This window comes from Panulirus ornatus, chromosome 53 (assembly GCF_036320965.1).
Source record: "Panulirus ornatus isolate Po-2019 chromosome 53, ASM3632096v1, whole genome shotgun sequence".
Lineage (NCBI taxonomy): Eukaryota > Metazoa > Arthropoda > Malacostraca > Decapoda > Palinuridae > Panulirus > Panulirus ornatus.
Genome location: NC_092276.1, coordinates 16556329 through 16563012, shown reverse-complemented (window position 1 = coordinate 16563012; position 6684 = coordinate 16556329). Strand labels below are relative to the sequence as shown.

Sequence of the window (6684 nt, the reverse complement as noted above, 5' to 3'; positions counted from 1 at the left end):
CGTACGCCTTCCCTCTCCCCTCCATCGTACGCCTTCCCCCCTCTCCTCCATTGTAGGCCTTGCTCCCTCCCCTCCGTCTTACGCCTCCCCCCCTCCCCTCCATCGTACGCCTTCCCCCTTCCCTCCATCTCACGCTTCCCCCTTCCCTCCATCGTACGCCTTCCCCCCTCCCCTCCATCGTACGCCTTCCTCCTCACCTCCATCGTACGCTTTCCTCCCGCCTCCCCCTCCATCGTACGCCTTCCCCCTTCCCTCCATCGCACGCTTTCCCCCTGCCCTCCATCGTACGCCTTCCCCCTCCCCTCCATCGTACACCTTCCCCCTTCCCCTCCATCGTACGCCTTCCCCCTCCCCTCCATCGTACACCTTCCCCCTTCCCCTCCATCGTACGCTTTCCCCCTTCCCTCCATCGTACGCCTTCCCCCTCCCCTCCATCGCACACTTTCCCCCTCCCCTCCATCGTACGCCTTTCCCCCTCCCCTCCATCGTACACCCTCCCCCTACCCTCCATCGTTCGCCTCCTTCCCCCTCCCCTCCATCGCACGCTTTCCCCCTTCCCTCCATCGTGCGCCTTCCCCCCTCTCCTCCATTGTAGGCCTTGCCCCCTCCCCTCCGTCTTACGCCTCCCCCCTCCCCTCCATCGTACGCCTTCCCCCTCCCCTCCATCGTACACCTTCCCCCTCCCCTCCATCGTACGCCTTCCCCCTCCCCTCCATCGCACGCCTTTCCCCCTCCCCTCCATCGTACGCCTTCCCCCCTCCCCTCCATCGTACGCCTTCCCCCTTCCTTCCATCGTACGCCTTCCCCCCTCCCCTCCATCGTACGCCTTCCCCCTTCCCTCCATCGCACGCTTTCCCCCTTCCCTCCATCGTACACCTTCCCCCTCCCCTCCATCCTACGCCTTTTCCCCTCCCCTTCATCGTACGCCTTCCCTCTCCCCTCCACCGTACGCCTTCCTCCTCCCCTCCATCGTACGCTTTCCCCCCTCCCCTCCATCGTACGCCTTCCCCCTCCCCTCCATCGCACGCTTTCCCCCCTACCCTCCATCTTACGCCTTCCTCCTCCCCTCCATCTTACGCCTTCCCCCTCCCCTCCATCTTACGCCTTCCCCTCCCCTCCATCGTACGCTTTCCCCCCTCCCCTCCATCGTACGCTTTCCCCCTCCCCTCCATCGTACGCCTTTCCCCCTTCCCTCCATCGTACACCTTCCTCCTCCCCTCCATCGTACGCTTTCCCCCCTCCCCTCCATCGTACGCCTTTCCCCCTCCTCTCCATCGTACGCCTTTCCCCCTCCCCTCCATCGTACGCTTCCCCCCCTCTCCTCCATCGTACGCTTCCCCCCCTTTCCTCTATCGCACGCCTCCCCCCCCCTCTCCTCCATCGCACGCCTTCCCCCCTCCCCTTCATCGCTCCCCTCCCCCCATGCGCCCAGCAGACACCAACAATAGAAACAAACACGTGAATTGCGCCATACACTGTTGACTGATAGAAATGTATCCCCGGGCAGGAGGGAGGGTGGGGGAGCAACCCCCTCCCCCCCGCCTTCAGGGGGTGAGAACGAGGCGAGGGGAGAAGGGAGAGGGGAGGGGAGGAGGGGAGGATAATTGTGGTAGAGGAGGAGGTAAGGGGTTTGGGGGAGGGGGGAGTTTCTTGAAGGAGGGGAGGAGGGGGTGTGTCAGTCTTGGTTAGGGAAGGGGAAGGGGGGAGGAGGGGAAGGGGGGAGGAGGGGGAGGTGGTGGTGAGGTGGCGGGGTTGGGGGGGGGGGGACGTCCCGCCCTATTCACAGTTTCCTGAACAAAACCTCAATTTTTCGACCGTCGGCTTCACTTACCGGAGACGTTCCAGAATGTTTCGTCCACCGCCTGGGCTGGGAATGGCAGCTGGGGCTCCCGGGCAGCGGTAAACTACCCGGATAATTGACTCATTTCATGATGCTGCGGGTGTAAAGGAGGGAGGCATCGGCCATGGCAGCCCAGACTCGGCCCTCGCCCTCCCTGCCCACCAAGATGGCCAACCTAGTGATCGAGACCAAGTTAAGAATGATCATTTCCCTCGCCCGCGGTCGGCCAACCAGGCCCCCCCCCTCCCTCCCCCCCCTCTCCTGTTAGTCCACATGTGGCTCATCCTCACAGATCCTCAGCTGCCGAGCTCCCTCCTCCTCCTCCTCCTCCCGATAATGACGTAATAAATGTATACCTTATTAAGTGTGGAATCGACATGAATGGCGGGCGTGACGGCCACCAACCCGGGACACTCCACCTTTTCACCCGTCGATTCCGTTTTCTGTGGAGTCGCTCCTCCTGCCTCGTCTCTAACTGGATAATTTGAGAGAAATTGTTATTAAAGACAATTTTTATATATGTAATAGATGGAATTATTCCTTTTTAATTTCTTAAAAAATAAAAGAAGCAATTTTTCCTTTCCTAAAACCTGATCTTTTTCCTAGAATTTCAACGCATTTGAGAACGCGACATTGCTTAGATTCAAATCTTGTCTCGCGGTGTATAAAGATAAGCAACAAAAAGGATAATATATAACTGAATATGATACAGCCACACACTTTTAGTATATGCATATATATTTTATACTATATTATATTATATTATAATATATATATTATATAATATATATTAGAGATGTATTATATGAAGGGTCCCTTAGTGTTTACATGAGTGAGTGTTGGGACAACGTATCCTTGGTCGTTGTGCATCCTTCTTCATCTGGACGTATGGCGTTCCATAACCGAATTCTGAGTATGATGTTTTCACTGTGACGCAGATGAGAGGCCATTTGTCCGAATATCTCAAATAAAAAGTTTTTTAAAAGACTCTTTCGCTTTGGGCTTAACCAGCGAGTGATGGACAGGTCGGACCCCACCACCGTGTTCACACAGGCATAAAAAAACGTCTGCCAGCCAAGTGAAAACCACCCTTATTCCAGAGGTATGTAAAGGTTTAGTTCTCCCTTTGGGTCAATGTTTGACAGAGCCTTACTGCCGGGTCTCCATAGCATCAATGTTTAAATTGGGCGAGCGTTTTAATTATGTGTGACAGCCAATTATTTGCATAATCTGGGATGATCGGTCCATCCAGGTGGCCGCGGGCGGGAGAGGGGCGGTGTGAGAGTAGCGCTGGGAGAGGAAATGTAGAGGAAGTGCAGCCACACGGAAAGGAGGAGGAGGAGGGAGGAGGAACAGAAAATGGAAGGTGGGGAGGCCATGAGATGATGATCGGGGCGCCGCTGGTGAGCCGGGCAAATATATTGAGGGCGTCTTGGCTTGGGGGGGAGGGGGGTTGGGAGTTGTTGTACAGGGGGACATGTAGAAGATCTGTAATGAGAGTGGGATCGTGATAAAGGGAGAGTACATGGCACGTGACTACATGAAGAGGAAAGGGAGACTTTGTGTGGAGAGAGATTGTGTGGAAAGGGGGAGGCTGTGTGGAAAAGGGGAGGTTGTGTGGAAAGGGAGAGATTGTGTGGAAAGGGAGAGATTGTGTGGAAAGGATGAGGTTGTGTGGAAAGGGAGAGAGTGTGTGGAAATGGAGAGATAGTGTGAAAAGGGAGAGATTATGTGGAAAGGGAGAGATTGTGTGGAAAGGGAGACTTTGTGTGGAAAGGGGAAGGTTGTGTGGAAAGGGAGAGATTGTGTGGAAAGGGGGAGGTTGTGTGGAAAGGGAGAGATTGTGTGGAAAGGGAGAGATTGTGTGGAAAGGGGGAGGTTGTGTGGAAAGGGAGAGATTGTGTGGAAAGTGAGAGATTGTGTGGAAAGGGAAAGATTATGTGGAAAGGGAAAGGTTGTGTGGAAAGGGGGAGATTATGTGGAAAGGGAGAGATTGTGTGGAAAGGGAAAGATTGTGTGGAAAGGTTTAGGGAGGAGAATGTGTATGAGGAACGTGGTGGGGGGTGGGGGGGGGGGCAAGAAAGACTTATGACGGTGCTGGGAGGGAGGGAGGGAATCCCACTGGTTGTCAAGGGAGAAATAAACCATATAGGGAGCTTGAGCATAAGTCTACTGGGGAGAGGAGGCAAGTCTTAAGGGCAGTACTGGGGGCAGGAACCGTGTTGGTGTGGGGCGTGCCCCTGGGGTCGACTGTGGGAGGAAGGCATACGAGAACTGGACCGCGAGAGCGACGCCCGCGGGAGGCCAGGCTCGGGAAAACCAACATGGCCGTGTGTGGGAAGGATTTAGATATGAAGGGAAACGCTATATGACAGGACTGTATATAGAAGGTATAGGACAGTACCATGTATAGAAGGTATATGAGAGGACTGTATATGGAAGGTATATGAGGAGACTTTATATAGAATATATATATATATATATATCTTTCTCTTTCTTTCATACTATTCGCCATTTCCCGCGTTAGCGAGGTAGCGTTAAGAACAGAGGACTGGGCCTTTGAGGGAATATCCTCATCTGGCCCCCTTCTCTGTTCCTGCTTTGAGAAAAACAAAAAAAAAAAAGAGGGGAGGATTTCCAGCCCCCCGCACCCTTCCCTTTTAGTCGCCTTCTACGACACGCAGGGAATACGTGGGAAGTATTCTTTCTCCCCTATCCCCAGGGATATATATATATATATATATATATATATATATATATATATATGTATATAGGGTGGGGGAGGGGGCGAAAATCCTGGGAGCCTTGAAGAATGTGTGGAAGTCGAGAACATTATCTCGGAAAGCAAAAATGGGTATGTTTGAAGGAATAGTGGTTCCAACAATGTTATATGGTTGCGAGGCGTGGGCTATGGATAGGGTTGTGCGGAGGAGGGTGGATGTGCTGGAAATAAGATGTTTGAGGACAATATGTGGTGTGAGGTGGTTTGATCGAGTAAGTAATGTAAGGGTAAGAGAGATGTGTGGTAATAAAAAGAGTGTGGTTGAGAGAGCAGAAGAGAGTGTATTGAAATGGTTTGGTCACATGGAGAGAATGAGTGAGGAAAGATTGACAAAGAGGATATATGTGTCAGAGGTGGAGGGAACGAGGAGAAGTGGGAGACCAAATTGGAGGTGGAAGGATGGAGTGAAAAAGATTTTGAGTGATCGGGGCCTGAACATGCAGGACGGTGAAATGCGTGCAAGGATTAGAGTGAATTGGAACGATGTGGTATACCGGGGTCGACGTGCTGTCAATGGATTGAACCAGGGCATGTGAAGCGTTTGGGGTAAGCCATGGAAAGTTTTGTGGGGCCTGGATGTGGAAAGGGAGCTGTGGTTTCGATGCATTATACATGACAGCTAGAGACTGAGTGTGAACAAATGTGGCCTTTGTTCTCTTTTCCTAGCGCTACCTCGCGCGCATGCGGGGGGAGGGGGTTGTTATTTCATGTGTGGCGGGGTGGTGACGGGAATGAATAAAGACAGCAAGTATGAATTATGTACATCTGTATACATGTATTATGTCTGTGTATGTATATATATATATATATATATATATATATATATATATATATATATATATATATATATATATATATTATATATGTTGGAATGTATAGGTATGTATATGTGCGTGTGTGGGCGTGTATGTATATACATGTGTATGTGGGTGGGTTGGGCCATTCTTTCGTCTGTTTCCTTGCGCTACCTCGTAACATGGGAGACAGCGACAAAGTATAATATATATGTATATATATATATATATATATATATATATATATATATATATATATATATATATATATATATACCCTATCCCTGGGGATAGGGGAGAAAGAATACTTCCCACGTATTCCCTGCGTGTCGTAGAAGGCGACTAAAAGGGGAGGGAGCGGGGGGCTGGAAATCCTCCCCTCTCGTTTTTTTTTTTTTTTTTTTTTTAATTTTCCAAAAGAAGAAACAGAGAATTCGGCCAGGTGAGGGTATTCCCTCAAAGGCCCAGTCCTCTGTCCTCAGTGGTCAGCTGGGTGGGTCACAACTCCAGTGGTCAGCTGGTTGGGTATCAACTCTAGTGGTCATCTGGGTGGGTTACAACTCCAGTGGTCAGCTGGTTGGGTATCAACTCTAGTGGTCATCTGGGTGGGTTACAACTCCAGTGGTCAGATGGGTGGGTCACAATTCTCCAGTGGTCAGGTGGGTGGGTCAAAACTCCAGTTGTCAGCTGGGTGGGTATCAACTCTCCAATGGTCAGGTGGGTAGGTTACAACTCTCCAGTGGTCAGCTGGGTGGATCGCAACTCCGGTGGTCAGGTGGAGGGGTCACAACTCACCAGTGGTCGGGTGGGTGGGTCACAATTCGCCAATGGTGAGGTGGGTGGGTCACAACTCCATTGGTCAAGTGGATGGGTCACATCTTCAGTGGTCAGATGGGCAGGTCACAACTCTCCAATTGTCAGGTAGGTGGGTCACATTCAGTGGTCAGGTAGGTAGGTCACATTCATTGGTCAGTTGGGTGAATCAGAACTCCAGTGGTCAGGTGGCTGGGTCACAACTCCAGTTGTCAGCTAGGTGGGTCACAACTCCATTGGTCACCTGGATGGGTCACAACTCTCCAGTGATCAGGTGGGTGGGTCACGACTCTCCAGTGGTCAGGTGGGTGGGTCACGACTCTCCAGTTGTTAGGTTGGGTGGTTCACAACTCTCCGGTGGTCAGCTAGGTGGGTCACGACTCCAATGGTCAGCTGGGTGGGCTAACTCCAGTGGTGAGGTGGATGGGTCACAACTCCAGTGGTCAGATGGTTGG

At 51.8% G+C, this 6684-nt stretch overlaps 1 long non-coding RNA gene across 1 annotated transcript in view; it reads left to right on the top strand.

Moving 5' to 3' along the window:
- Positions 1-2680: 2680 nt before the first annotated feature.
- Positions 2681-6684, top strand: part of LOC139765271 (uncharacterized) — a 28105-nt gene continuing 24101 nt past the window's right edge. The window contains exon 1 of the long non-coding RNA XR_011716631.1: positions 2681-2942. This is a non-coding gene — a long non-coding RNA (uncharacterized lncRNA). The remainder of the gene's footprint in view (positions 2943-6684) is intronic.